Source organism: Pongo pygmaeus, chromosome 6, assembly GCF_028885625.2.
Source record: "Pongo pygmaeus isolate AG05252 chromosome 6, NHGRI_mPonPyg2-v2.0_pri, whole genome shotgun sequence".
Classification (NCBI taxonomy): domain Eukaryota; kingdom Metazoa; phylum Chordata; class Mammalia; order Primates; family Hominidae; genus Pongo; species Pongo pygmaeus.
Genome location: NC_072379.2, coordinates 16,631,227 through 16,656,251, shown reverse-complemented (window position 1 = coordinate 16,656,251; position 25,025 = coordinate 16,631,227). Strand labels below are relative to the sequence as shown.

The 25,025-nt window shown below is 41.5% G+C and overlaps 1 long non-coding RNA gene across 1 annotated transcript; it reads right to left on the bottom strand.

The window, feature by feature from the left end:
* Positions 1–3,586: 3,586 nt before the first annotated feature.
* LOC134739815 (uncharacterized) lies at positions 3,587–24,227 on the bottom strand. Its single transcript, XR_010126849.1, has 4 exons — positions 24,153–24,227; positions 10,122–10,252; positions 9,351–9,516; positions 3,587–3,723 (listed from the first exon to the last, which is right to left on the bottom strand). It is a non-coding gene; the product is annotated as an uncharacterized LOC134739815 (long non-coding RNA).
* Between the last annotated feature and the right edge of the window lie 798 nt (positions 24,228–25,025).

Sequence of the window (25,025 nt, the reverse complement as noted above, 5' to 3'; positions counted from 1 at the left end):
ATCTCAAAAAAAAAAAAAAAAAAGAAGAAGAAGAAGAAACCTCTAACATAAACATATGGTAGATTTCGCATTTTAGACCTTAAGCATTTTTCTGCATGATTTTCAGCATACTGAAGATCTGTATTCACTAACTCAAAACATATTTTTGTTGAATGTCTCTGTTATGTACAGAATCTCAATGCACAAAAAAACCCTGAAAAATGATGCATTTTGCAAAGAGATTATTTATTTTGGATAAAGATAAAGATAAAAAGATACTTTTGGATTCTGCAAGTTTTTTGTTTTTGTTTTGTTTTTTGTTTTTGTTTTGTTTTTTGTTTTTTTGAGACAGGGTCTCATTCTGTTACCCAGGCTGGAGTGTAGTGGCGTGATCATAGCTCACAGCAGCCTCGAACTCCTGGGCTCAAGCAATCCTCCTGCCTCAGCATCCTGAGTAGTTGAGACTACTCTCTCTGTCTCTCCCAATTTGGGCAGAATGGAAATTGATGATGGAAATCTTTTCTGATGGTATGTTGACAGTGTGTGCATGTGTGTGGAAGGAGGGGGTGGGAAGATGCCCTCAGCTCGATTTTAATTCCAGACAGTAGATATTTTATTAGCTAGCTGAAAACAATGCTCTTATTCTTTATTTCAACTTTAGTTTCAATTTTTAATCTTTAAAAATTTTCCCACAAATTATTAATGTATTGATTAAAAAAGAATGGAGGAATAAGCTATACCTGTCTGGTATCGGTCAACTTGATTCAGAAAGTCTGCCCATGATTGCATGAAAATGATGGCTTTACACAGCCACGCTTGGTTCCTGCATTTTACCACTTCCCTTTATGACAGTAAAACTTCAGAGCCTCTTCCAGGGATGCGTCTTGCCTCGCCGTTACTCATGTGCAATTTTCTGTTGACATCATTGGGAATTGCCTGCCATATGGCTGAAAGCACAGTTTCACCCTTTGCTGGTTAGCTACTCCTCACAGTAATGATTCTATTTTCCTGAGTGAATTTAATTGCAAAACGGTAAGTAATTGCCCAGGTTGGTGATATAGAAAGGTTTTGGTGGCTCTCTGGGGAATTCCCTCTTCATTAAGCGTTCGTGTGTACGAGATGGGAAGGTGATGCCTCTTCTATTCTATGCAACCTTATTAGAAGTCCTTTTTGTGGGTCTCTAGCTCTAGACACCTCATTGAGAGTGTGTGAGGAACCAGGTGACGGGGCCCGGAGATGGAGCTGGTGCTATTAATGGTGTTTCATTTGCAGATGAAGGAGCTGAGTGGAGATTTTTAAAGATTCACAAAGGACCCAAGAATACCATGGGGGCCAGGTTATATAAATTCGGGTCCTCAAGAGACCCTTGCCCCACAGTGGCAATATTAGCTGCAGCCCAGAACTATCTCTGGCTAACTGGACTGCTTTTTGAATGATCTAGCTTTTGGTATCTATGATCTTTAACTATTAGAGCATTATAATTATTACACAATTAGCTTACATATTTAGGATACATTTATATTATTATGATCACATTTTGTTGCGAGAGAGTCTTGTGCTGTTGCCCAGGCTGATGTGCAGTAGCACAATCGTAGCTCACTGCAGCCTCGAATTCCTGGGCTCCAGCGATCCTCCCATATCTCAGCCTTCTGAGTAGCTGGGACGACAGGCTTGCACCACCATACCTAGCTAATATTTTATTTTCATTTTTTGTAGTGAAAGGGTCTTGCTATGTTGCCCAGGCTGATCTCCAACTTTTAGCCTCAAGTGATCCTCCTGCCTAGGTCTCCCAAAGCATTGGTATTACAGGCGTGAGCCACTGCGCCTAACTGGTACTACAAGTTCTTTTCTTTGGCAATGGAGTTTTTGCTCTTGTTGCCTAGGCTGGAGTGCAATGGTGTGATCTCGGCTTACCACAACCTCCGCCTCCTGGGTTTAAGTGATTCTCCTGCCTCAGCCTCCTGAGTAGCTGGGATTACAGGCATGTGCCACCACGCCCAACTAATTTTGTAGTTTTAGTAGAGATGGGGTTTCTCCATGTTGGTCAGGCTGGTCTTGAACTCCTGACCTCAGGTGATCCACCCGCCTCAGCCTCCCAAATTGTTGGGATTACAGGCGTGAGCCACTGTGCCCGGCCACAAGTTCTTAACAACATGCTATAGGGAATCCAGCCCTGGCTAACACATGCAACAGAACTATTTGGCGCTATCTGGTGACCCGATGCCAATTCAATGCCCTTGTGCCTGAGGGTCGGTCTGCGAGAGGCTGATGATAAGCTAATTCTGAGATTTTCTTTTACTTCTTTTACTTCCAGCCATAATCACATTTATGATCCAGTTCTAGATAATTGCCCTCCCACTCAAGGCGGATTTTGTGAAAACAGCCACAGTGACCAGGCTGGCTCTCTAGGCTTTCTTTTGCATCCTGGTCATGGTGTACCAAACCTACATGGAAGGCTTGTTCTGTTTTTCTTACTGCCTCAGCTTTGCTGGGTCTTCTTGTCAATAACGAGTGATACAGACTCTGCTTCTCCCAGTCATTCAAAACCATGGAAAAATACCAAGGACAGCATAAGAAAGTATTTATTGTGCAGAGCTGTCCTGAGAAGCCCTGGCTAAGGGCAAGGGAATAAATAAGAAATGTGGTCGTAACCAAGAAGCTTTAGTTTTGGACTAAGGGAGGCGGGAACATTCCACTACCCAAGAGAAAATAAATGGATCATGGGTGGGGTGCGATAGGTCAGGGGAGAGCTGAGAAAGTGGAGATAAGGGCAGACCCCAACGGTTTCTGTTTGTGTGTCTGTGCATGCGTGGGTGTCTGGGTGGGGGAGTGGGAGGGCACAGTGCACGAGGGTGGTGGGAGAAGTAAGAGCCATGTGCTGTGAGGTTAGGACCCCCTAGGGAGGCCTTAGCCTGCTTTCTGCTTTCTCTTCCAGTAATGCTTAGCTTGGCCAGCTTGGCTTTGCACCCATCAGCATCCATGTGGGAGCCACGTTAAGGTAATTAACACTCACATGTCTGACACTCAAATATGTGGAATCCTGCAGCTTGTTAGAGTGGGCCGCTTTCAGGGGATTGCTGCTTCTCCCGGAAACAACCAGCTGTTCTCCCTGCTCGCAGAAAACAGAACAAGATGCGGGCTTAGAGAAGAAAAAGAGGGATTTACTTGGATTTGAGGAAAGCTTTCCTGGCTGTGAAAACACAAAGGGAAATATGATCTCTGGGATGGAATTGCCTGCAAGAGATCTGAAATCTCTTTCCTTCCTGTAATTCTAAATGAGGAGGAGAGCAGCTCCCAGAGTGATTTGCCTTAAATGTGCTGTTTTCTGGATAAAGGGAGACAGTCCGGTGATTCACCCCATGAATATGGCCATTCCAACTCCCCCAATAAAAAGAAGAGTGTCGGGAGAATCAGGTTCCATTTCTTAGCTTGGTTGCACGTGTATAGTACATAAAACCAGTCACATCAATGTTTTGCTTCAACAACTGGAAATGATGACAGTTAGCACTCGAGCATGCTATTGATAGACATTGGTCCTTGCTAGATGGGGGAACATGTCATGCCGACTTCTACAGTAGAGATTAAAAAACCAAAACAAAAACCAGTATTTGCCAACTTGGCCAAATTCTTGTGAATATATCATCCCCAAATGATCCATTTGATGGCACGTTGTGTAGAAGATTACAAGCCAGGAGACCATCGTTCAAGTTCTGTCTCAATTTTTTGGAGCCTTGATTTTATCATCTGAAATACAGGAATAATTGTTTCTATTTTTTTTATACTTCAGTGAGTTTTGTAAAGACCCAATATGATAATATATGTGGAGATTTTTGAAAATTATAAAGGATGGAGTGAAGTGGGTAATTATTGTGAACATCTTTTCCATTCTTTCTTTTATTCAAACAGTGGAGCACACTCATTGTCTTGAGTGGTATTTGTGGAATTATAGGTGAGGGAAAAACATTCAAATGAGTTAGGGAGTGTATAAATGCCTGTTGAATCTGAATTCGATGCTATTTCAACATTGAATTTAATAAAGTATTCCTTTATTTATGGTAAAATATTCTGTGAACTGTGACGCACTCTTCAAATTTAAAATATTAGTAGAAAAATAATAGTAGCAGCATTTATTGTATTGAAAGGCAGTCTAGTCTGGTGGTAAAAGCAGAAAACTCGGATTCAGACTTGCTTGGTTCTGTTCTGCCTTGATATGTCCTGGCTCTATGATTTGGGATGTATAACCCCCCTATGTCATTCTTTCCTCATTTCTGAAATAGAGATAACAATACTCATGCCAACCTGATAGGGTTGTTGTGAGAAATTCAGTGTGTTTTAAGCATGGGAGATTTAAAAAGCAGCCCCAGGGTCACAGTCTGTACTCAATGCATAGTAATGATTGTTACAAGAAGTACTGCAAAGAAATGATAATAAATTCTTTTGGCTCCTTGCCTCAGAACACTGAGTGACCATATTATGAACTGCTAGGTTAACAGCTATCCTCTTCGTTGATGGAGATAATAAAAAATCATGTTATGAATGATGAAAATTGGCACAGTGCATTAATCCAAAGATATGTTATACATGTTGTTTATTTCTTAAAGACTTCTAAGTTGAAATAGAATTCACATACCATAAGATTCATCATCAAAAGTACAATTTACATTTGCATGCCTGTGTCTTTGTGATAGACAATTTATATTCCTTTGGATAAATACCCAGTAATAGGATTGCTGGGTCAAATGATAGTTCTATTTTAAATTCTTTGAGAAATTGCCACACTGCTTTCCACAGTGGATGAACTAATTTACATTCCCTCCAGCAGTGTATAAGCATTCCCTTTTCTCTGCAACCTCACCAGTATCTGTTATTTTTTGACTTTTTGACAATAGCCATTCTGAGTGATGTGAGATGGTATTTCACTGTGGTTTTGACATGTCATTTCCTAATGATTAGTGATATTGAGCATTTTTTCATATGCTTGTTGGCTGTGTGTATATCTTCTTTTGAGAAGTGCCTGTTCATGTCCTTTGCACATTTTTTAATGTGGTTGTTTGTTTTTTGCTTGTTGATTTGTCTAAATTTCTTATAGATTCTGGATATTAGACCTTTGTTGGATGCAGAGTTTGCAAATATTTTCTCCCATTCTGTACACATGGACACAAAGCAGGGAACAATAGACACCAGGGCCTATTTGAGGGTGGAGTGTGGTAGGAGGATGAAGATTGAAAAATTACCTATCAGGTAATACGTTGATTACCTGGTGATATGGTTTGACTCTGTGTCCCCACCCAAATCTCGTCTTGAATTATACTCCCATAATTCCCATGTGTTGTGGGAGGGACCCAGTGGGAGATAATTTGAATCATGGTAGTGGTTTCCCCCATACTGTATATTCTTCTCATGATAGTGAATAATTCTCATGAGATTTAATGGTTTTATCAGGGGTTTCTGCTTTTGCATCTTCCTCATTTTCTCTTGCCACTGCCATGTAAGAAGTGCCTTCCACCTCCTGCCATGATTCTGAGGCCTCCCCAGCCATGTGGAACTGTAAGTCCAATTAAATCTCTTTCTTTTGTAAATTGCCCAGTCTTGGGTATATCTTTATCAGCAGCATGAAAATGGACTAATACAACTGGGTGACAAAATTATGTGTACACCAAACCTCCTTGACATGCAATTTACCTATGGAACAAACTTGCACAAGTTCTCCTAATAAAAACAAAGAACAAAAAACCAGCTCATATTGTACCCCATAAATATATTTCAAATATTACTTGTCAATTAAAAGTAAAACTAAGAAAAAAAATTAAAAATGAAGTGTACAGTTTCTCAGGTTTTAAAAAACATAGTTTTTTAAAAGTATCCCCACTATCTAATTCCAGAACATATTCGCCATCTCCAAAAGAAACCCTCTACTCATTAGCAGTCACTCCCTGTTGCACCCTCTCCCAGCCCCTGGCAACCGTTATTCTGCTTTCTGTTGTCTCTATGGATTTGCTTATTCTGCAAATTTCATAGAAATGGAATTATATAATATGTAACATTTTGTGGCTAGCTTCTTTCACTTACTATAAGGTTTTCAGGGTTCATCTATGTTGTAGGACCTGCCAATAATTCATTCCTTTTTATGGCTAACTAATATTCCTTTGCATGGGTATACCACATTTTGTTTATCCATTCATTGTTTGATGGACATTTGTGTCCATTTCTACTTTTTGGCTATCAGGAACATTTGTGTACGAATTTCTATGTGGACATAACTTGTTTTTTTTTTTTTTGAGATGGAGTCTCACTCTATCGCCCAGGCTAGAGGGCAGTGGCGCGATCTCGGCTCACTGCAAGCTCCGCCTCCTGGGTTCACACCATTCTCCTGCCTCAGCCTCCCGAGTAGCTGGGACTACAGGTGCCCACCACCATGCCTGGCTAATTTTTTGTATTTTTAGTAGAGATGGGGTTTCACCATGTTATCCAGGATAGTCTCGATCTCCAGACCTCATGATCCACCCGCTTCGGCCTCCCAAAGTGCTGGGATTACAGGCATGAGCTACCATGCCCGGCCTGTGGACATAAAATTTTTAGTTCTCTTGGGCATATACCTAGGAGTGGAATTGCTGGGATATAGGATAACTCTATGTTAAACTCTATGATGGACACATTTTGCTTATTTATCTGGAGTTATCCTTTGATTATTGTTTTCAGGTCATGCAAAAATGCTTGAAATAGTAATAAAAAAGTGAGCTCTTACTCATCCAAGCTGTTCAGTTGTAATCAGGACATACTGCCAAGAATGACCTTGATCTTGGGACATGGAGTACTTACTGGTGATACCTCCCTAATGTGGCACCTAACCTTCATGTGCTAGAACCAGCCAGAAGATGAATGTTCAAATACCAGAGGACAAATGGCTATAACTGGGGTACATATTTTTTTCTTTAAAGTATGCTTTTATGTTAATTTTTAATATTTCAGTTTTATGAATACACAGTAGGTGTATATATATATATTTATAGGGTACATGAGATATTTTGATACAGGCATACAGAGTCTAATAATAATCACATCATGGTAGATGGGGTATCCATCCTCTCAAGCACTTATCATTTCTTTGTATTACAAACATTCCAATGATGCTCCTTTGATTATTTAAAAATGTGCAATAGATTATTGTTGACTGTAGTCACTTGTTATGCTATCAAATAGTAGACCTTATTCATTCTATCTGTAGTTTCATGCCCATTAACCATCCCCACTTCCCCCCGTCCTCCCCACTACCCTTCCCAGACTCTGGGAATCATCCTTCTATTCTCTATCTCCATGAGTTCAATTCATATTTTTAAGAAAATCTATATTGGCAGTGGAGGTGGAGGCAAATAACGACTGTCTCATGTTTTCTTTTGTGTGTGGCAACATGGACTTTTAGGTGTTCAGATTATGCACTGCCTTCCTTAGAATAAACCAAGAATAAATCAGAATTTGGCTGTGGCTTTAAATTAGATAGTTCCAAAATCTTCCTCACTGGGCTTGAGATGGGAAAAAGTAAAAATGCTAGTTCCTATCTTTCATTTTCTGTGGCATCATGCTTTGATGATTTTTTTATACTTTGAGCATAAATTTTTCTATTGAATTTTTTTGTCCTCAGATGCATTTTTTGTATATTCCTTTTTTCTCTTCGTTTTACTTACAATAAATACTTACTGAGTATGTATTCTATAATAAAGAAGTGTGTCAACCAGGGAGACATAGGGAAAAATTAAACAGGCAACAGTAAATGTATTTATCACTGTTAAACACCATGCAGGAAAATAACAAAGAGGTGGTGTGATAGAGGACTGGGATGACTTCTCTAGAGTTTCAGGGGAAGGCCTCCCTGTGGAGGTGGCAAGTACACTGGAGACTGAAGGATAAGCTAGAGTGGGCAATGTGAAGGTCATTTGCCTATTTGCTTTCAAGTTTACTTCCCACCCTTCCCCAGCTCTAGTCTGGGTAACAAGGGACTGGACCTTGAAAACTACATTTCCCAGGCTCCCTTGCAAGCTAGCTTTCTGCTAGATTTGGCGAATGGAAGGCAGTGAGCAGTGCACTACTGGAGGCTGGTTCCTATCAGTGAGCTTACCTGGTTCCTTTGTCTCTGTTTTCTGCTTGGGTTTGGCCAATGGGAAGAACAGGAGGCAATTGGGAGGGCAGGAGGAGAGGCTGAACAATTTCTTCCCTGCTCCTTCTCCCCAGTGCTCTGTCTGGGTTCTTACCAGGCCACCTCTCTTCTGTAGCCCTCTGCTCACACCTTTTCCTTCTCTTGCCCCTTCAGCCTTAGGGGTAGTAACAGCTCCTTCCTCTAGCAAGTCTCTGGATGCTGCACCATCTTGTTTGGTTTTCTTATCCCTGCCCACAACTCCCTAAATATTGCCTTCGTTGAAGTCTCTTCACTTGAATGATTGCAAGTGGGGAGGGGGAGAGTGAATTATCTTTCCTGCCAGGACCCTGGCAGGAATGATAGCTAATGGCCAATCTTCGTGTATCTCTTTCATGATTTTTGTCATATCTGCATGACACCTGGGCTGTTGCTTATTTACTTACTTTTTCGGAAATCACCTCACTTTTGTTTTTTACAAATGACTATAGCATTACCCTAAACAGTAATATATAAGAAATCCTGGTTTTGGTATGAAAGTAATACTTTATCCTAATACATATTAAAACACATACAGGCCAGGCGTGGTGGCTCATGCCTGCAATCCCAGCACTTTGGGAGGCTGAGGCGGGCAAATCACTTGAGGTCAGGAGTTCGAGACTAGCCTGGCCAACATGGTGAGGCCCTGCCTCTACTAAAAATACAAAAATTAGCTTGGCATGGTGGCACACACCTGTAATCCCAGCTACTTGGGAGGCTGAGGCAGGAGAATTGCTTGAACCTGGGAGGTGGAGTTTGCAGTGAGCTGAAATGGTGCCACTGCACTCCAGCCTGGGCAACAGAGTAAGACTCTGTCCCAAAACAAACAAACAAACAAACAAACAAACAAACAGGCCTGGCACAGTGGCTCATGCCTGTAATCCCAGCACTTTGGGAGGCCGAGGCAGGCAGATTACCTGAGGTCAGGAGTTTGAGACCAGTCTGGCTAACATGGTGTAACCCGGTCTCCACTAAAAATACAAAAATATTAGACAGGTGTGGTGGTGCACACCTGTAATTCCAGCAGCTCAGGAGGCTAAGGCAGGAGAATGGCTTGAACCTGGGAGGCAGAGGTTGCAGTAAGCCATGATTGCACCACTACACTGCAGCCTGGGTGACAGAATGAGACTCTTTCTCAAAAACAAAACAAAACAAACAAACAAACAAAAAACCCATGTACATAACTCTTTAAGAGAAACAATACCTGGTATCCTTGCAAATCATGTCGCACTGACTGGATGATCTCTTAGGCCCCTTTCATCTCAGGGAGGCTATGATTCTGGATAAACGACTGAGACTTTGGTGCTTGTTTTAAGTCAAAAACATCTCAGTGCTTTATAGATTCAAATTGTTTTCTTTCAGCTGTATCACTGCAGTAAACAGAAATGAGGAAAATAGTTCTTCTCTTTATTCTTGCATGATGAAAAGCTTCTAAGTGCTACCAAATGTGGAAAAATCATTTGGGCTTTCATTGTATTGTTGGGCAAAGAATGAAGATAAATCTGGTTTTATGCAAGATGAAATTTTCTTTCCTCAGGTGGCCCTTGCTATGATGGGTTTTGGAGGAAGGAAGCAAAATAGAAATGCAACTAATTATATTCATTGCAGGAGAGGGACCCAGATTCCATACACACTGCTGGCAGAGAGGCATGGTGTGACTGACACTTAGAGGTGTACAGATCCTGGCATACGGTGGCTTGAGAACAAACAGCTCCTTTAAGAACTGCGCCATGAGGAGACTCCATTAAAGGTCAGTCCATAGTTGGGATGTTACTTTCCTAGATCTTCCTTTTGACTTTGGCTTCTGGGCTCCAAGAATCCTGAATCTACCTCTTCCTACTTTCATGATTTCCATTCAATATTCATTTAACACACGAGTTACTGCATACTTTAGTGTACACCATTAAATCTAGTATGCATTACTAAAACTAAATGTTGTATGCATCAGCCTCCTGGAGGGCTTGTTAAAACATACCTTGCTGACTGGGTGAGATGGTTTACACCTGCAATCCCAGAGCTTTGAGAGGCTGAGATGGGAGGATCATTTGAGGCCAGGAGTTAGAGACTCGCCTGGGCAACAGAGTGAGACTCTGTCTCTACAAAACACTAAAAAGAATAAAAAATTTGTCAGTTAGGATAGCATGCATTTGTAGTCTCGGCTACTTGGGAGGCTGAGATGGGAGGACTGTTTGAGGCCAGGAGTTTGAAATCAGCCTGGGCGATCTAGTGAGACCCTAGCTCAAAAAAAATAAAATAAAATAAATTAGCTAGGTGTGGTGGTGCACACTTGTAGTCCCAGCTACTCAGGGAGGCCGAGGAGAAATCACTCGAGCCTGGGAGTTTGAGGTTGTAGTGAGGTACGATTGTGCCATGGCACTTCAGCCTGTGCAACAGAGTGAGACTCTGTTTCTAAAAAAAAAAAAAAAAACAGTCTGGATACAGTGACTCACACCGGTAATCCCAGCACTTTGGGAGGTGGAAGTGGGCAGGTCATCTGAGGTCAGGAGTTTGAGCCCAGCCTGGTCAACATGGTGAAACCATGTCTCTATTAAAAATGTAAAAATTAGCCGGGTGTGGTGGCGGGCGCCTATAGTCCCGGCTACTCGGGAGGCTGAGGCAGGAGAATTGTTTGAACCTGGGAGGCAGAGGTTGCAGTGAGCAGAGATCGTGCCAGTGGACTCCAGCCTGGGTGACAGAGTGAGACTCCGTCTCAAAACAAAACGAAACAAACAAACAAACAAAACAAATACGTCTTCTTGTACCCAGAATGTCTGAGTCAGGAGGTCTGGAGTGAGCCCGAGAATTTGCATTTCTAATAAGTTCCCAGGTGATGGTTATGCGGCTGGTCGGGGGACAACAATTTAAAAAAAAAAAATTTGTAGAGATAAGGTCTGGCTACATTGCCCAGGCTGGTCTGGAACTCCTGGGCTCAAGCAATCCTCCTGCCTCAGCCTCCTGAAGACCTGAAATTATAGGCGTGAACCACAACGTCCAGTCAGAGAGCAGACTTTGAGAACCCCTGAAGTAACATCTGGAATACCTGTCCTCTGCCAGACCCTGGGAATGGAAAGGTGAAGAAGGCAGGATCTTTCCTTCAAATTGCTTACTTGGCAAATAATTCAAACTCTTTGAGGGTCAGCTGTCTCATCTGTAATATGAGAATAATCATACTTCCTTCATGGGGCTATTGTGAAAATTAAGTGATGTTGAGTCACAGACCTTTGCAATTTTAGAAGGACAAATCTTGAGACCTTTGCAAGTCCACAATTCTGTGAATACTATTAAAACATGTAATTTTCTCCATAAAATTTAGTTAAGCATAAGTGAAAATTTTAAGTGACCCTTTCAGGCCCCTAATGATTCCCTAAATATAGGATTAAAGCAATTTATGAAGCAATTAAAATAAATTCTTGCTGAAACACTCATTGAACAGTTTCAGAAATTACTCTCCCTTATGGAGTATTTGGTGGCTTCAAGCAATTACCAAATTTGATACTTTACCCTTGGATTTATCTAACACTTCACTTTCTTTTTATTCCTATTATTCCTATTTGCAATTGGAAATGGGGTCTTTTTTTTCCCTGAAAAGACATAAGGGCCCAGCATGGTGGCTCATGCCTGTAATCTCAGCACTTTCGGAGGCTGAAGTAGGAGAATTGCTTGAGTTCAGTAGTTTGAGACCAGCCTGGGCAACATAGGGAAACCTCATCTCTACAAAAATTTAAAAAACTAACTGGGCGTGGTGGCATGTGCCTGTAGTCCCGGACGCTCTCTGGGAGGCTGAGGTGGGAGGATTGCTTGAGCCTGGGAGGTCAAAGGCACAGTGAGCCATGCTCACGGCACTGCATTCTTGCCTGGGCAATGGAGCGAGATCCAAACTCAAAAGCAAAAAAGATATGAGATACCTTACACATTGCAAGCACCATGTCATATTTGGATTAAATACAGAAAGCAACAAGTCCACATCAAGATACAGATGCTAGGAAGTGAGCTAGGCTGTTCACTAGCTGTAGCATCTGTTAATATGCCAACCACTCCTACAGGTCTGCCGCACCATATGATTCTGGAAGGTACTACCCATACTGCTGTCTACATCGATCATGTTCTTTGGAGTTGTGCACACTGGTGGGGCTACCCCTCTGTGTGGGGGTCTAATTGGTGACCTTGCTGTGGACCTTCCAGGTCATGCACGAGATTGGGAAACCAAGGTTAACTTTGCAAATGCCAAGGTTAATGCTCTGATTAGTACCTGGAGCATCACCGATTTTCCAAACACCCTTTATCACAGCTTACACCTTAATTTTGGTATTTTCAGTATTGGCACTATTCCATCTAATCCTGGCTCTTTTTTTCTTTTCTATGGAGACAACGTCTCACTCTGTTGCCCAGGCTGAAGTGCAGTGGCACGATCATAGCTCACTGCAGCCTCCAACTCCTGGCCTCCAGGGATCTTCCCACCTCAGTTTCCCAAGTAGCTGGGATTACAGGTGAGTGACACTACACCTGGCTAATCATTTCATTTTTGTAGAGATTGGGTCTCATTATGTTGCCTAGGCTGGTCTCAAACTCCTGGCCTCAAGTGAACCTCCAGCCTCAGCCTCCCAAAGCATCGAGATTACAGGTGAGAGCCACCTTGTCCAGCCTGGTTCTTAACATGCAACCCTCCTCGAGTTTATTCTGTAGCCTTGGGTCAGCCCAGGCTTGATTGGCATTTTGGCCACCACTGCCTAATAGCACTCCATTAGACATTTGGCTGCCTCAGGAGGAGGAAAAGCAGGTTGGAGTTTCAGTGTCACCTCTGCCACTCTTATTGCATGATTCAGGCAAGAAGTGTAACCCCTCTGCACCCCACTATTTTCCTCCAAAAAATGGCACCCTGCAAACGGTTTGTGATTAGAAAATAAATGAAATGAGGCCGGGTGCAGTGGCTCATGCCTGTAATCCCAGCACTTTAGGAGGCCGAGATGGGCAGAATCATTTGAGGTCAAGAGTTCCCAACCACCTTGGACAACATGGCAAAACCCCATCTCTCCTAAAAACACAAAAATTAGTCGGACATGGTGGCGTGCACCTGTAATCCCAGCTACTTGGGAGGTTGAGTTAGGAGAATTGCTTGAACCCAGGCGGCATTTGTTGCAGTGAGCCGAGATCGCGCCACTGCACTCCAGTCTGGGTGACAGAGTGAGTGAGACTCCGTCTCAAAAACAAAAAAAAAGGCAGTCACAGAGTCATAAGTTTATTTGTAAATTCATTTACATTCCTTGTAAATAGATGAGCCCACTCGTTTATTTTTGGAGTATGAGATAAAAAAAATATTTTGTTAGACTTTGCTTTTCTCAGAAAAGCTGTGTTTTAATGCAGTGGCATTAGTACCAAGCAAAACACAAGTTGTTTTATGTCTGTGGCATAAGCTTAGGGATTTGAGGGTTCCCCATCTACTGCATCATGCATCATGAAAATCAAGTTTAATAAAAAGTTGATTTGCTGTTTGTTAAACAATTGTCTGCTTTTTGTATTTTTTTTTTTTTTGTAGAGGTAGTGTCTCACTGTGTTGCCCAGGCTGGTCTGGATAAAAGTGGCGGAGGTGACACTGAAACTCCAACCTGCTTCTCCTCCTCCTGAGGCAGCCAAATGTCTAAAGGAGTGCTATTAGGCAGGGGTGGCCAAAATGCCAATTGAACCTGGGCTTCTGGCCCTGTCTCTAACTCCCAGCCTCCAGGGATTCTCCTGCCTCAGCCTCCCATCTTGCTGGGATTACAGCATGAGCCACTGCACCCGGCTTGTCTGCTTTTTGGATTAAGGAAAATCCCTGCTTTGCTCTGGACTGGATTTCAGTTTGTGGACAAGGGTTTTGTTGAGCAGCCAGGGCCGTTTGTGTGTGGACCTCCCCTGCATCTTACTGATAATCATCATATTCAGGGTGAAAGCTCTCAACAGACTGTGCAGAACCTGATGCCTGAAAATGGTGCTTTTTAGACCCCTTTAAATAATTTACTGAGGCAGCCTGCTTGCCACTGCTCATATGTCATTGTCTTTGGTGTTGTTTTTCTCATGTGAATTACAGCGGTTCATCTCTAATTTGCAGGCTACCCGTTTCCAGCAAGAGTCTCAGCCACATTTGAATATTCAGAAAGAACAGCGCTGTACTATGACTGTTTAAAAATTAACACACATTTCTTGTCAGTCTGGGTAGAGGCAGAGAGCTCAGTTAAGGAAACTCCTGGACTCCAATCACTTTAGACTGTGCTGGGAGGCCTTATAGATCATCTTGAGTGCCCGCGTTCTAATTGCATTACTTGAGGTCATCTCAGTAAATCATATTCTTCATCCATGAAACAGCCGTTCAGATATTTGAAGACCACTGTCTTACCTTCCCCTATGATTTTTCTTTTCCTAGCTGAGAATGCCAGTTTCTTTCTTTTCTTTTTCACTTTTTTTGTAGAAACAGTCCAGGCTGGTCTCCAACTCCTGACTTCAAATGATCCTTCGGCCTCAGTCTCCCAAAGTTCTGGGATTATACATGTGAGCCACCCTACTTGGCCATGAGAACACCAGTTTCTAAAACAATTTCTCATATGATAATGTCTGGGTTTCCAGAATTTCCCTGCTCACTTTTCCCCAAGGTTCCCTGCATTCTTCTTCGAGTAGGGTGTTGGCCAGGCACGGTGGCTCATGCCTGTAATCTCAACACTTTGGGAGGCCGAGGCAGGTGGGTCACTCGAGCCTAGGAGTTCTAGACCAGCCTGGGCAACATGGAGAAAAGCCCATTGCTACCAAAAAAATACAAAAATTAGCCAGGCGTGGTGACATATCCCTGCAGTCCCAGCTACTTGGGGGCTGAGGCAGGAGAGTCCCTTGAACCTGGGAGGTCAAGGCTGCAGTGAGCCTTGAGTGTGCCACTGCACTCCAATCTGGGCCACAGAGTCAGACCCTGTCTCAAAAATAAATAAATAAACACATACATACATACATAAAGTGGGGTGTCTAGAAATAATCTCAATATTCCAGGTGTTGCTTTACTAGAGAAAAGCATTTTGGGAGTATGACCTCCCCAATTTTTTTTTTTTTTTTCAGACAGAGTCTCGATCTGTCACCAGGCTGGAGTGCAGTGGCGCAATCTCGGCTCACTGCAACCTCCACCTCCCAGGTTCAAGTGATTCTCCTGCCTCAGCCTCCCAGTTAGCTTGGATTACAGGCACCCGCCACCACTAATTTTTTGTATTTTTAGTAGAGATGGGGTTTCACCATGTTGGCCAGGATGGTCTCAGTCTCCTGACCTTGTGATTCGACCGCCTTGGCCTCCCAAAGTGCTGGGGTTACACACGTGAGCCACCATGCCCAACCAACCTCCTCAATCTTAAACAAAAATAAAATAAATAAAAACAAAAATAAAATAAATTTTAAAAACTCCAAATAATATGTTTATTTAGCTCTTGTCTTGCCAAATCATATCTGAAGGTATAGTCACGCTTGCTGTAAGAAAATGGTAGATAAGACCACATGAAATATAAAAGCCTTAGAGTGTTCAGAGTCCCAGAAAACATCACTTAGTAATACTGACGATCCTAATAGCTACTGTTTATCTAGTGCATATATTTTATGTGGATTATCTTATTTAATTTTCATCAAGGGCCCAAAATCTACCAGATACTAAGTGCAGGATTAAAAGCCTGTGTAATTTCTTTTTTTTAAAAAAATTATTTCTATAGGTTATTGGGAAACAGGTGGTATTCAGTTACATGAGTAAGTTCTTCAGTGGTGATTTGTGAGATTTTGTTGCACACATCACCCAAACAGTATACACTGCACCCAATTTGTAGACTTTTATCCCTCACCCGCTTCCTACCCTTTCCTCCAGAGTTCCCAAAGTCCATTGTGTCATTCTTATGCCTTTGCATCCTCATAGCTTAGCTCCCACTTATGAGTGAGAACATACGATGTTTGATTTTCGATTCCTGAGTTACCTCCCTTTGAATAATAGTCTCCAATTCCATCCAAGTTGCTGCGAATGCCATTAATTCATTCCTTTTTATGACTGAGTAGTATTCCATCATTTATACATATATCATACATACATATATGTTATATTATACATAAATATATTATAATACATTTGTAATACATTATGATACATATTATAATACATATAATATGCGTTATATAGACATATATAATACACATATATTATATTACACATACATATATTATAATACATTATAATACATTATGATGCACATTATAATACATATATATGTATTATATATACATATATATGTATATATCATACATACATATATATTATATTATACATACATATAATACATTTATAATACATTATGATACTTATAATACATATTATATGTATTATATATACATATATATCATACATACATATATTATAGTATACACACATATATTATAATACATACTATAATACATATAATATGTATTATATATACATATATATAATATGTATTATATATACATATATGTATATGTATGTATATGTATATACGTGTATATATAATACATATATACGTATATATGTATAATATACATATGCATACATGTATATTATATATACATGTATACATGTATATATAATATATAATATATATACACATATATGTATAATATACATATGTATACATGTATATTATACATATATATGTTTGTGTGTATATATATATATATATAAAAATATAAGATTCTTTATCCACTTGTTGATTGATGGGCATTTGGGCTCGTTCCACATTTTTGCAACTGCGAATTGTGCAGCTGCAAACATGCATGTGCAAGTATCTTTGTTGTATAATGACTTCTTTTCCTCTGGGTAGATATCCAGTAGTGGGATTCATGGATCAAATGATAGTTCTATTTTTAGTTAAAAGCCTGTATACTTTCCATTGCCCTTCATTAGTTTTTTTTTTTTTTTTTTTTTGTCTGGATGGTCGGGTGAAAAGAAGTGTTTAGCCTCTCACTGAGAGATTTACTGTGTTCATAAAATTGAAGGGTTATTATTTATAACAGAGAGACGACTTTGAACCTCAGTGGGGAAGAACCACTACAGGGAATGCAGAAGGGCTGCCTGAAACAGACACACTCTAAGACTCTGTGATAAATACAATTCTCTCAAATCCTAAGCATGGTCGTTTTTCCAGATTGAAGCAAAGCCTCTGAGCCTGTCGCTCTGTGACATTATAGCAGCCAGTGGGTCCAACAGGTTTTGTAAAAAATAAACAAAATATAAAATGAAAGCAGTTATGTGGAGCATCATTCAGACAAAACAAAGGAATGAATTATCTTGGTCCCTACTGGATTCTGTGCTGTTATGAACATAGAAGTGTTTTCTTCACCTGGCTGTGCAGGAGAGGCACCTGAAGGGCTCATTTAAATAGAGATCCCCTGGGTTCCGATGCTTATCCTACAGATCTGGGGTGGACCCCTGGGGTTTCCATTTTATGAAGCTTTCCAGGCACTTTTGTCCTGCCAGTGGGATTGGGAGCAGACTGTGTTGTGACCCCCAGCATTGGACTATAGGATGACTTAAATGTGTTAAACAACCAGCCCCGTAGGCTAAACTGTCTGGGCTGACTTTATTTGCTGAATTGAATAATTAGCTTGGCATTGCAGAGTTTCAAACACACTTAGAGAACATGCGTCAGATCACAGGTCTTAAGAACAGCAGCGATATACTCACACACGGGCCACCATGCCAATAGATCGGAGGAGTTTCATGAAATTATCTTCACGCTAAGCAGCAAATTCCATAATTATCAGTATTCTTTTCATGTACTCTAAGAGTCTGCATAATTTCCCTGTGGTAGAATGTAGAGAAATCAAAACAATAAACTAAGAGATCTACCAATTCATTGGAGCACAAAATTTAAATCTGTGTTTGCTAACAATATTTCAATTTCTGGGCAAATCTAACATGAAGAGACTGAATAATTATATTTCCATCTTTACTTTGGGAGGAGTCTGTTTATTTATTGCTTTGGGTAAGAATGCTAAAAACCTGGAACTCTGTACTGTGATATTTACCTTTGTCGGATAAATTTATGGCTTAACATTGTATTGATTTTGTCTTACAGACATACTCATCAAGTGATCGCTCTGGGTCTTAGAGTAAAAGAAATTTAGCATTCAGTGTAGGCTTTTTGTATGGTAAGTCTTTGAATGAAGATAATAAGTCTAAAAGCATACTAATCATCAGTTGTGTATTGCCTTATATTTTTCAAGACATTTTCAAGTCCTTGACCTGGTTTGATTCCTTCCTAAGCCCTTTGAAGTCAGGAGACCTGATTTGCCATGGGACTTTTTCAGATGGATAGCTATTATTGTAGCTCTGTGTTTTTTTTTTTTTTTTCAGAAATTTGTATTCCATCATGTTGATGATGTGCACCCCTGACAACCATGTCCTTTAATAGAAACACCTGTATTAAGTGAAACTTAACCTAAAGAGGCTGCATTTTTGCACCCTATTTATGGAGAGGGATCAATGCAAATGAAATGAATGTGCATCAAAATGCCTAACACTTCACCTTTCAATTAATTAATAGACTTCATTCATTCATTCACTCACTCATTCATTCCTCAGATACCTATTGAGCATCTATTATATAGCAGGTATTCTCTTCTATCGATAGCTAATTTTTTTTCCTTTTTTTTTTCTGAGACAGAGTCTCACTCTGTCGCCCAGGCTGGAGTGCAGTGGCGTGATCTCAGCTCACTGCAAACTCCGCCTCCCAGGTTCACGCCATTCTCCTGCCTCAGCCTCCCGAGTAGCTGGGACTACAGGCACCCGCCACCATGCCTGGCTAATTTTTTTGTATTTTTAGTAGATACTACAGGTGCCTGCCACCACGCCCAGCTAATTTTTTTGTATTTTTAGTAGAGATAGCTAAACATGTTAGCTAGGATGGTCTCGATCTCCTGACCTCGTGATCTGCCCGCCTCGGCCTCCAAAGTGCTGGCATTACAGGTGTGAACCACTGCACCCAGTCTTTTGTTTTTCTTTTGAGATGCAGTCTCACTTTGTCACCCAGGCTGGAGTGCAGGGTGTGATCTCAGCTCACTGCAGCCTCCACTTCCTGGGTTCAAGGGATTCTCCTGCCTCAGCCTCCCAAGTAACTGAGATTATAGGCGCATGCCTCCATGCCCAGCTAATTTTTATAGTTTTAGTAGAGATGGGGTTTCATCATGTTGGCAAGGCTGGTCTTGAACTTCTGACCTCAAGGGATCTGCCCACCTCATCCTTCCAAAGTGCTAGGATTACAGGTGTGAGCCACTGCACCTGGCCTATAGCTAAAATCTTGAGACCAGATTGCGTGAGTCATTAAGAACACAGCCTTTGGTTCAGACAATTTTGGTTGTGAATTCCTGCTCTGCAACTGCTCAAGTGACCTTGTACATGTTGCTCTTTTCTTTATTCATTCATTTCCCTTCCTCTAAAATGTGGGTAATAATAGTACTAGCTGACATCTTTTTTTCTCTTTCTTGATACAGAGTGTAACTCCAATCCCCAGGCTGAAGTGCAGTACTGCAATTGTGGCTCACCGCAGCCTCAACCTCCTGGGTTCAGGTGATTCTCCCACCTCAGTCTCCCAAGTAGCTGGGACCACAGGTGTGCACCACCACCCACCACACCCGGTTAATTTTTTTGTTTTTGTTTTTTTTTGGTTTGTAGAGACAGGGTTTCCCCACGGTGTCCAGGCTGGTCTCTAACTCCTGAGCTCAAGCCATGAGCCCACCTCCGCCTCCCAAAGTGTTAGGATTACAGGCATGAGCCACTGTGCTTGACCCAGTTGATATATATATTTTTTGATGGGAGCTCAATATTTCATAACATATATATGGAGTGTTTATCACAGTGCCTGGTGCATAAAAGGTCCCTAATAAGTGATAGAATAAAATTTTACTCTATAATGAAAACTGCTGAAAGTTGACCATAGCCATCAAGGGTATGTTGGCTCTGTTTAATTGACCACACATTGAAAGCAACAAGACATTCAAGGGCTAACCCCATGTAACTGGCCATTGCGTCAGTTTGCATTATTTCAGTTACAGTTAAAATAAACCAACCCAAATGTCCAACAACGATAGACTAGATTAAGAAAATGTGGAACATATACACCACGGAATACAATGCAGCCATAAAAAATGATGAGTTCGTGTCCTTTGTAGGGACATGGATTAAACTGGAAACCATCATTCTCAGCAAACTATCTCAAGGACAAAAAAACAAACACTGCATGTTCTCACTCATAGGTGGGAATTGAACAATGAGAACACAAGGACACAGGAAGGGGAACATCACAATCCGGGGCCTGTTGTGGGGTGGGGGGAGGAGGGAGGGATAGCATTAGGAGATATACCTAATGCTAAATGACGAGTTAATGGGTGCAGCACACCAACATGGCACATGTGTACATATGTAACAAACCTGCTCATTGTGCACATGTACCCTAAAACTTAAAGTGTAATAATAATAAAAAAATTAAAAAAAAAGATTGTAGAGGCTATGCAAACAAAACAAAACAAAACAAAACAAAACAATTCAAGTTGGCTTATAAAGAGAATTCACCGATTCTTGTGAATTGTCAAGCAGTACAGCGGCTTCAGGCAAGGCTTGATCTAGTAGCTCAAATAACTAGGACCTGGTTTCTCTTGGTCTTACGTAATGATGACTTCCTCCAGAAGCTCTATGTGGTGGTTCCATATCAACTCCAAAGTGTCTCCTCAAAGTGAAAAAAAAAAAAAGTTGTGGCAACTGTGGGCTCTACATCCCGAAAGGGCAGGGACTAAGCCTAGGAGATTGAGGCACTTGTCTCAGATGCCAAATTTAAGATGAGAGCTGCCAAAAAAACCTCAAGATAAATAATATTTTGGCCAGGTGGGATGGCTCAGGCCTGTAATCCCAGCACTTTGGGAAGCTGAGGTGGGGAGATGGGTGGATTGCTTGAGGGCAGGAGTTTGACATCAGCCTAAAGACGTAGCAAGACCCCCATCTCTACAAAAAATTAAATTTAAAGAATTAGCTGGAGTTTGACATCAGCCTAAAGACGTAGCAAGACCCCCATCTCTACAAAAAATTAAATTTAAAGAATTAGCTGGGCATGGTGGCACATGTCTGTAGTCCCAGCTGGGGAAGCTGAGGCAGGGGGATTGCTTGAGCCCAGGAGCTGGAGGCTGCAGTGAGCTAAGATCATTCCACTTACTGCATTCCAGCCTGGGTGACAGAATGAGCTCTTGTCCCTACCCTCACCCCACCCCCAAACATGAATTAACATAAATTTGAAAAAATAAAAAATTAAATAAAAAGCATAAATAATATTTTGATGCTATATGTAAAAAACAAAACTGATGCAAAAAATCTATGATCAACCAATTAGAAAAGATTTTGTGGGGAGGGTTAAGGGGAAGATTTAAAGGAATGATCAGAGTCAGCTGAAGAGAGATGGCTTTTCCCAGTAGTTTCAGCAAACATCTGTTTGCTTTCCTAGCCTCAACTGAGTGAGGTCCCCATCACAGAACCAATTGCTGTTGTCAGGGGTAGGAGATACAGTCTACTGGCATCAGCTAATACGGGTCCACCCTGGAGCTAGAGGGTAGAGCCTTGGTGTTCTTATGTACATCATGAGAGTAAATTTTGAATTTTGTTTTTAGGGGAAGAATGCCTTTTTCAAATGAAATCGTTTTTTCTTTTTTCATTTGAGACAAACTCTCACTCTGTTGCCCAGGCTGGAGTGCAGTGGCACAATTTCGGCTTACTGCAACCTCTGCCTCCCTGGCTCAAGCGATTCTCCTGCCTCCGCCTCCCGAGTAGCTAGGATTACAGGTGTGAGCCACCGCACCAGGACCAAATGAAATCTTAAAAAGGTTCAAAGTAGGCTCTGGTGATGGAGACTTGGGGATAGGCATTGAGGAGGAGCTGGGGACCCCAGGCCTGCCAACTTGTCAATTCATGCTCCTGCTCCTTCATGCCTGGGGACACAGTTTGAAAACCACTAAACTAGACAGAAGTCCTTTTAGCTTCTACAATTTCAGGGCTACAATTCTGAGTATTCTTTGAAGGAATCAAAGAAGTAGATAAAGTGTCTATGCATGGTGGCTCACGCCTATAATCCCAGTGCTTTGGGAGGCCAAGGCGGGTGGATCCCTTGAAGTCAGGAGTTCAAGACCAGCCTGGCCAACATGGTGAAACCCCGTCTCTACTAAAAATACAAAAATTAGTGGGGCGTGGTGGCGCACGCCTGTAGTCCCAGCTACTTGGGAGGCCGAGGCAGGAAAATTGCTTAAACCCAGGAGGCGGAGGTTGCAGTGAGCTGAGATCAGGCCACCGCACTTCAGCCTGAATGACAGAGTGAGACTCTGTCTCAAGAAAATAAAAAAGTAGAGAAACTAAGAACACGACATGAGCTTTACATTAGCCCAGCATGTTGGTGCATACTTGTGTAGTCCCAGCAATTTGGAAGGCCAAGGCGGCAGAATTGCTTGAGCCCATGAGTTGAAGACTAAGCCTGGACAACACAGCAAGACCTCCACTCTACAAAAATTTTAAAATTTGCCAGGCATGGTGCTGCCCCACTATAGTCCTGACTATTTGGGAGGCTGAGGTAGGAGGACCACTTGGGCCCAGGAGTTCCAGGCTGCACTGAGGTATGATTGCACTCCTGCACTCCAGCTTGGGCAGCAGAGCAAGACCCCATTTCTAAAAATAAACAAACAAAAAAACAAAATAAAGTCACACGAGCTTTGGTTCCAATAAATTTGGCTGTGAACCCTTCTGTCCCATTTCATGTGAACTTGTCCATGTGTCTTTTATTTATTTATTTTTTTTCAGTTTTAGTTTCTGGTGGCATGAAGTAAATGAAGTTAGCAGTGAGAGAATTCAGAACTCTTGACTACTTTTAGCAAAACTCATGAGGAAATCCCAGGTTACTCAGTTGGAGATGGAGGAACAAGCATGAACTTAATCTCAGGAAATTCTTACATCTTGGTGGTTGTTTCTTGCTTTGTTCTCTAAATGTCTTTTTTTTTTTCTTTTTGAACATACCTTTCATATTCTTTTTCTTTGATATAGGGTCTTGCTCTGTTGTCCAGGTTGGAGTGCGATGGCACGACTGCAGCTCACTGCAGCCTCGACCTCCCAGGCTCAGGTGATCCTCCCTTCTCAACCTCCTGAGTAGCTGGTTATGTTCTTTTTGGACAATACCTTTGTCCTCTCTGTGAGTTCAGAATCCATTACAGGGAATCTCGTGAAATGTTGATATGATAAATGTTAAAGATGATTTGATTGGGGCAGCAGGATAATGAGCATATTAAGCTGGTCTAAAAATGGGTCTGGTTTCAAGAGCCGTAAGCAGTCGGTAAATAATAAAAATGGAAACCTTTTCTTTTCTGTTCTTAAAAGAAATTCATAATGGGTTTTCCTCATAAACTGCAATTATTTTTAAATAGCACTAATGAATAATTTAAAGACCCACTGGGTTAGGCAATTAGTTTTAAGTGTGGATTAATTGCTTTCTTTATAATATTCCATACTCATTTTTTTGCATAATATGGACAGATATTTCATGTTCTTTAAAAATATTTTATGTTTTCTGAAATGTTCTATTAGGTGAGAAGGGAAGCTGCTGTAGTCATTACAAAGTGTGAAACACGTGACACTGAGCCTGTGTCTGCCCATTTTTAGGGAACAAACAAAATCGTGGAGTTTTCTCCCATTTCCCCTCCCCCACAATTCAGTTTGGTGCAGTGGCTATTAAACTTTCCTTTTATTTTTTTTTCTTGAGATGGAGTCTTCTCTGTCGACCAGGCTAGAGTGCAGTGGCACGATCTCAGCACACTGCAACCTGTGCCTCCCAGGTTCAAGCAATTCTCCTGTCTCAGCCCCCAAGTAGCTTGGACTACAGGTACACGCCCCCACGCCTGGCTAATTTTTGTATTTTTAGTTACAGATGGGGTTTCGCCATGTTGGCCAGGCTGGTCTTGAACTCCTTACCTCATGATCCACCTGCCTCGGCCTCCCAAAGTGTTGGGATTACAGGCATGAGCCACTGCACCCGGCCTATTAAACTTTTTTGATTGTGACCAACAGTGAGACATTGTGACTCAGTAACATATGCACACAGACACACATTAACATAAAAGTTAATATGGAAGAAAAATGCCAGATTACAACCACCGTTGGCTCCATTTGATGCCTGCTGATATTTTCGACTCTGCTCCACTTAAACTGTGATTTAGCTGGTAACTTTTGGAGAAAGGAAGTGGATTTCTGGGCTAGCTAGGCCAAGTTCTAGTTCTTGGCTTGGGTGGTGGTTATAAGGATGTTCATCTTGTAAGAAATCACCAAGTGGTACAATCACTCCATGTACCTATACTTTATTTTTCTGTATAAAGGTTAAACAATATATATTCCAGCAGTTTGGAAAATATTGTCATAAGGAGATGGGAACCTGAATGAGTTGTATCATAGCTTCTTGATCACCTTTATTTTTTTGTTGTTATTTTATTTACTTATATAATATTTTTTATTTTTAATACAGACAAGGTCTTGTTATGTTGCCCAGGCTGGTTTTGAACTCCTGAGCTCAAGTGATCCTCCTGCCTTGGCTTCCCAAACTGCTGGAATTAAGGCATGAGTCATTGCACCTGGCCTTTTATTTATTATTATTATTTTTTGAGGTGGAGTCTCTGTCGCCCAGGCTGGAGTGCAGTTGCATGATCACAGCTCACTGCAGCCTCCACCTCCTGGCTTCAAGCAATTCTCCTGCCTCAGCCTCCTGAGTGGCCGGGATTACAGGCGCCCGCCACCGTGCCCAACTAATTTTTGTATTTTTAGTAGAGACGGAGTTTCACCATGTTGGTCTGG